Genomic DNA, 7,173 nt, shown 5'->3' with positions numbered 1-7,173 from the left:
ACACTCATACAACACCAAGACGTGAAGTTAGCCAAAACGAGAGAGATGCTCCATCTGGATCTTTTGACGACAGAGTATATATTGATAACATTGGTGTTCCACGAGGTGTGCAATTATAGTTATGGTAATCAACAGCGCTTTAGCAGGAATAACAAAGGTGTTGTTAAAGGTTTTGTAGAACAGACTGACGCAACCAGCTGGAAGACCTGACAGAATAGAATTGCATAGGATAAAAGGAGGAAGTGGGCGTGGTAATCAGGACCATGTCTTACATCCCGGGTGGCACGGCTCCGGACGAATCAGTGCCCGAAGCCTCAGCTGGTTTGACCACCCTGGCTCACGGGTTGGCAGAAACTCTGGGGTGGATACTTCTCTGAACTAAATTGGGTAGACAGTATTTATGGAAAAATGTGGTGTTTTGGGCTGTATCAACCTGTATGACTGTATTAATTTTATGCGGCTGTTGTCTAATTCCCTGTGTGCGAGGCCTTGTTTCCAGGACTCTGGAAAGATCAATGACCCAACGGATGGTGCGTTATGGGCCGATTCCAGATTCTGACCTGTGTAGGACTGGAGGCATGTCTACAGAGGAAGTGGACGAATCCGGATCTGTCATTTGTGGGGAATTTATGTTTGATGAGAATAGTGTTGACATGAAGGGGAATTAGATTGTAATTTGTTTCAATGATTAAACTGTTTTTTGATGAAGATTGTAAAAAGAAAAACAAAAAAGAATCCTGGAAGGAAGAGTTATGATTCTGATGTAGATTTAAAAACAGTTGGAGTTAAGGTTAGAATTGATTAATGAAATGTGGAGAGTTGGATAAACATTTATAATTGATTTGTTGATTATTTGTCTATTCATATGATAATCTGATAAACCTCTATAAAAAGGTTAGATAAGTTCGTTTATACTTTCATTTTTTATGATTAAATAAAACTAGATGTAGAATTGAATGTATAATATTTGATCAAAGGGAGGATTGATAGAGGAAAATATGTTTGAAATGACTAATTATGTATACATTCCAATCAGAAACTGACTAGTCCAAATGCTATAATGTACTGTCCCTCTTGCTCCCTTTCACAATTGTATATAATGTAGTCAGGAAGTTAAGTAACAATGAAGGTCTGTTCTTTAAGTTCATTCAGTTGTACAAATCTCCAGGTGGTGGGAACGGGCCATCTCCAAAATGGTCGGGAATGTTGATTTATGCTGACTGGCCTTGACTTCGTGCTGATAACGCGGAGGCTTGAGAATTAGAGGGGCCCTCTGTTTGTGAAACGGAACGTTTGGAAAACGCTGACGTCATTTTCAGTTTATAACCTGTGGTAATGTGTGTGAGCATTCAGTACTCATCAAGAATAAATGCTGAACTTGTTTTTTAAGACTGGTCTCTTACTAATTCATGCAAATGATAAACTTACAACTTATCATGAATTAGAAATGAGTGCGAATTAAATTGGTTTTGGCAATAAAACATAAGGGAATTTAAAATTCCTCTATCACAGGCCCAAACCATGATGCTGCCACCACCATGTTTGACAGTGGGGATGGTGTGTTCAGGGTGATGTTGCTTTTATGCCAAACATAACATTTTGCATTGTTGCCAAAAAGTTCAATTTTGGTTTCATCTGACCAGAGCACCTTCTTCCACATGTTTGGTGTGTCTCTCAGGTGGCTTGTGGCAAACTTTAAACAACACTTTTTATGGATATCTTTAAGAAATGGCTTTCTTCTTGCCACTCTTCCATAAAGGCCAGATTTGTGCAATATATGACTGATTGTTGTCCTATGGACAGAGTCTCCCACCTCAGCTGTAGATCTCTGCAGTTCATCCAGAGTGATCATGGGCCTCTTGGCTGCTTCTCTGATCAGTCTTCTCCTTGTATGAGCTGAAAGTTTAGAGGGACGGCCAGGTCTTGGTAGATTTAAAGTGGTCTGATACTCCTTCCATTTCAATATTATCGCTTGCACAGTGCTCCTTGGGATGTTTAAAGCTTGGGAAATCTTTTTGTATCCAAATCCGGCTTTAAACTTCTTCACAACAGTATCTCGGACCTGCCTGGTGTGTTCCTTGTTCCTCATGTTGCTCTCTGCGCTTTTAACGGACCTCTGAGACTATCACAGTGCAGGTGCATTTATACAGAGACTTGATTACACACAGGTGGATTTTATGTATCATCATTAGTAATTTAGGTCAACTTTGGATCTTTCAGAGATCCTCACTGAACTTCTGAAGAGAGTTTGCTGCACTGAAAGTAAAGGGTCTGAATAATTTTGCACGCCCAATTTTTCAGTTTTTGATTTGTTAAAAAAGTTTGAAATATCCAATTAAAGGTCGTTCCACTTCATGATTGTGTCCCACTTGTTGTTGATTCTTCACAAAAAAATGCAGTTTTATATCTTTATGTTTGAAGCCTGAAATGTGGCAAAAGGTTGCAAAGTTCAAGGGGGCCGACTACTTTTGCAAGGTACTGTAAATCAGTTGGGGTCTCTATAAACTAGAATATGAGTTCCTTAACCCAGCATGAAAGTGCATCCTTGTAGCTGTGTGGGCTAATATATTCATGTGTTTTTGAACACGGGTAGGTTGAGCCAATATCCATGGGGTAAATTGAGCCAATGGCCACCATACCCCATACAAATTATGAGCACATTTAGTCCGTTTTGAGTAATATGCATGGTATTTTCGCAATGTCATGCTTATGAACTCAAGTGCATTTTTAATGTTACAAAGCAGACATCATCATGCCCCTTGTATACAAACCTCAAACAAGCAGGGGTCTACCCCCCAACCCCCCGTGAGGTTCTTGAGAGAGCAGTCAAGGAAGTGAGAGAAGGGAAGAAGTCCAATCGAGCAGCAGCAAGGTATGAAAAAAATAGACTGAATGACACAGAAGAGATACATTGACAAAAAGGAAAGAGTATCTGTGCGAAAGAGAGGCTATGATAGAGTAGCAGAGACACACAGTTTTATCTGATGACATGGAGGCTGCGCTTGCTAAAGGTATCAAGACTCTTCAGAGCAGTTTAATGGGCATAGTAGCCTCAAATGCAGAGAACTTAATTACAAATTGACACATTGATACAACATCCCTGTCCCAGACAACTGGTCAAAAATTAGAAGGGTAAGTCATATTGAACAGAGAGATCTACAGTGCCTTCAGAAAGTATTCATAACCCTTGACTTACTCCACCATTTTTTTGTGTTACAGCCTGAATTCAAAATCGATTAAAAACAATCTCACCCATCTACACACCATACCCCATAATGACAAAGTGAAAACATGTTTTTAGAAATTTTAGCACTTTTATTGAAAATGAAATACAAAAACATCTCATTTACATATATGAAGCAAGCCCATCTTTGTCAATCCTGATACAGTCACACCATATATGAAGAAAGCCCATCTTTGTTAATCCTGATAGTCACACCATATATGAAGCAAGCCCATATTTGTCAAGCCTGATACAGTCACACCATATATGAAGCAAGCCCATCTTTGTTAATCCTGATAGTCACACCATATATGAAGCAAGCCCATATTTGTCAAGCCTGATACAGTCACACCATATATGAAGCAAGCCCATATTTGTCAAGCCTGATACAGTCACACCATATATGAAGCAAGCCCATATTTGTCAAGCCTGATACAGTCACACCATATATGAAGCAAGCCCGTATTTGTCAAGCCTGATACAGTCACACCATATATGAAGCAAGCCCATATTTGTCAAGCCTGATACAGTCACACCATATATGAAGCAAGCCCATATTTGTCAATCCTGATACAGTCACACCATATATGAAGAAAGCCCATCTTTGTTAATCCTGATAGTCACACCATATATGAAGCAAGCCCATATTTGTCAAGCCTGATACAGTCACACCATATATGAAGCAAGCCCATATTTGTCAAGCCTGATACAGTCACACCATATATAAAGCAAGCCCATATTTGTCAAGCCTGATACAGTCACACCATATATGAAGCAAGCCCATCTTTGTCAAGCCTGATACAGTCACACCATATATGAAGCAAGCCGAATTCACACCCCTGAGTCAATACTTTGTAGAAGCACCTTTGAAAGAGATTACAACTGCAAGTCTTTCTGGGTAAGTCTCTTAGAGCTTTCCACAAATGTGCAACATTTTCTCATGATTATTTTCAAAATTCTTCAAGCTTTATTGAATTAGTTGTTGATCATTGCTAGACAACCATTTTCAGGTCTTGCCATAGATTTTGAAGTAGATTTAAGTCAAAACTGTAACTCGGTTACTCAGAAACAATCATTGTCTTCTTGGTAAGCAACTCCAGTGTAGATTTGCCTTGTGTTTTAGGTTATTGTCCTGTTGAAATGTGAATTCATCTCCCAGTGTCTGGTGGAAAGCAAACTGAGGCAGGTTTTCCTCTAGGATTTTCCCTGTGCTTAGCTCCATTCCATTATTTTTTTTATCCTAAAAAACTCCCCAGTCCTTAACAATTACAAACATACACATAACATGATGCAGCTACCGTTTTGCTTGAAAATATGGAGAGTGGTACTCCGTAATGTGTTGTATTGGATTTGTCCCAAACACAACACGTTGTATTCAGGACAAAAAGTGAATTGCTTTGCCACATTTTTTGCAGTATTAGCTTAGTGCCTTGTTGCCAACAGGATGCATGTTTTGGAATATTTGTATTATGTACAGGTTAACTTCTTTTCACTCTGTCAATTAGGATAGGATATTGTGGAGTAACTACAATGTTTTTCATCCATTCTCAGTTCCTCCTATCACAGCAATTATACTTTGTCACTGTTTTAACGTCACCATTGGCCTCATGGTGAAATCCCTGAGTGGTTTCCTTCCTTTCCGGCAACTGTGTTAGGAAGGAAGCCTGGATCGTTGTAGTGACTGGGTGTATTAATACACTATCCAAAATGTAATTAATAACTTCACCATGATCAAAGGGATATTCAATATCTTTTCTTTTTTTTACCCATCCACTGACCAATAGGTGCCCTACTTTGCGAAGCAATGGAAAACCTACCTGGTCTTTGTGGTTGAATCTGTGTTTGAAATTCACTGCTCGACTGATGGAACTTACAGCTAACCAACTCTATGTATGAGGTAGTCATTAAAAATCATGTTAAACGCTATTATTGTACACAGAGTGAGACCATTCAACTTACTATTGGACTTGTTAAACACATTTTTACTCTTGAAGTTATGTAGGCTTGCCATAACAAAGGGCATACGTACTGACTCAAGACACTTCAACTTTTCATTTTTTATGAATTTGTAAAGATTTCGAAAAACATAATTCCACTGACATTATTGGGTATTGTGCCTAGGCCAGTGACAAAACATATCTACATTTAATGCATTTTAAATTCAGGCTATAACACAACAAAATGGGGAAAAGGTCTGAAGGCTCTGTATATCTGAATGTAGGCATAAATGTAAGATATACAATATACCACACCGCCCAATCCATTAATTAAACTTTGACCTACAGTGGCAACAAAAAGTATGCGAACCCTTTGGAATTACCTGGATTTCTGCATAAATAGATCTGATCTTCAACTAAGTCACAATAATAGACAAACACAGTCTGCTTAAAACAATGACACAAACAATTATACGTTTTCATGTCTTTATTGAACACCCCGTGTAACATTCACTGTGTAGGGTAGAAAAAGTATGTGAACCCTTGGATTTTAATAACTGGTTAACCCTCCTTTGGTAGCAATAACCTCAACCAAAATGTTCTGTAGTTGTGGATCAGAACTGGACAGCGGTCAGGAGGAATTTTGGACCATTCATCTTTACAAAACTGTTTCAGTTCAGCAATATTATTAGGATGTCTGGTGTGAACTGCTCTCCTGAGGTCATGCCACTGCATCTCAATCGGGTTGAGGTCAGGACTCTGACTGGGCCACTCCAGAAGGTGTATTTTCTTCTGTTGAAGCCATTCTGTTGGTGATTTACTTGTGTTTTGGATTGTTGTCCTGTTGCATCACCCAACTTCTGTTGAGCTTCAATTGGTGGACAGATAGCCTTACATTCTCCTGCAAAATGTCTTGATAAAATTGGGAATTCATTTTATCGTCGATGATAGCAAGCTGTTCAGGCCCTGAGGCAGCAAAGGAGCCCCAAACCATGATGCTCCCTCCACCATACTTTACAGTTGGGATGAGGTTTTGATATTGGTGCGCTGTGCTTTTTTTTCTCCACACATGGTGTTGTGTGTTCCTTCCAAACAAATCAACTTTAGTTTAATCTGTTCACAGAATATTTTGCCAGAAGCACTGTGGAACATCCAGGTGCTCTTTTGCGAACTTCAGATGTGCAGCAATGTTTTTTTTGGACAGCAGTGGCTTCTTCTGTGGTGTTCTCCCATGAACACCATTCTTGTTTAGTGTTTTACGTATCGTAGACTCGTCAGAGATGTTAGCGTGTTCCAGAGATTTCTGTAAGTCTTTAGCTGACACTAGGATTATTCTTAGCCTCATTGAGCATTCTGCACTGTCTTGCATTTGTCTTACCGTGGACTGATGAACATCAAGGCTTTTAGAGATACTTTTGTAACCCTTTCCAGCTTTATGCAAGTCAACAATTCTTAATTAAAATGAGGTCTTCTGAGATCTCTTTTGTTCGGGGCATGGTTCACATCAGGTAATGCTTCTTGTGAATTGCAAACTCAAATGTTGAGTGTTTTTATAGGGCAGGGCAGCTCTAACCAACATCTCCAATCTCGTCTCATTGGTTGGACTCCAGGTTAGATGACTCCTGACTCCAATTAGCTTAGGGGTTCACATACTTTTTCCAACCTACACTGTGAATGTTTAAATTATGTATTCAATATAGACAAGAAAAATAGAACAATTTGTGTGTTATTGGTTTAAGCACACTGTGTTTGTCTATTATTGTGACTTAGATGAAGATCAAATCAAATTGTATGACTAATTTATGCAGAAATCCAGGTAGTTCCAAAGGGTTCACATACTTTTTCTTGCAATTGTACCTGCACCATTGCCCACTGTCACAGGACACCATCACCCACTTATCCCAAGGCTGCTCAATTTAACCTGTCCCTATGCTCAACTTAAAAATTGTGTCAAGAGACCACTTTTTTTGGGGACAAGCTATCTTTTCAAAGCTGTTATGTTTTCATAAATTC

Source organism: Oncorhynchus gorbuscha, linkage group LG06 (assembly GCF_021184085.1).
Source record: "Oncorhynchus gorbuscha isolate QuinsamMale2020 ecotype Even-year linkage group LG06, OgorEven_v1.0, whole genome shotgun sequence".
Classification (NCBI taxonomy): Eukaryota; Metazoa; Chordata; class Actinopteri; order Salmoniformes; family Salmonidae; genus Oncorhynchus; species Oncorhynchus gorbuscha.
The sequence above is the reverse complement of the archived record's forward strand: the minus strand, read 5'-3'. Positions refer to the sequence as shown.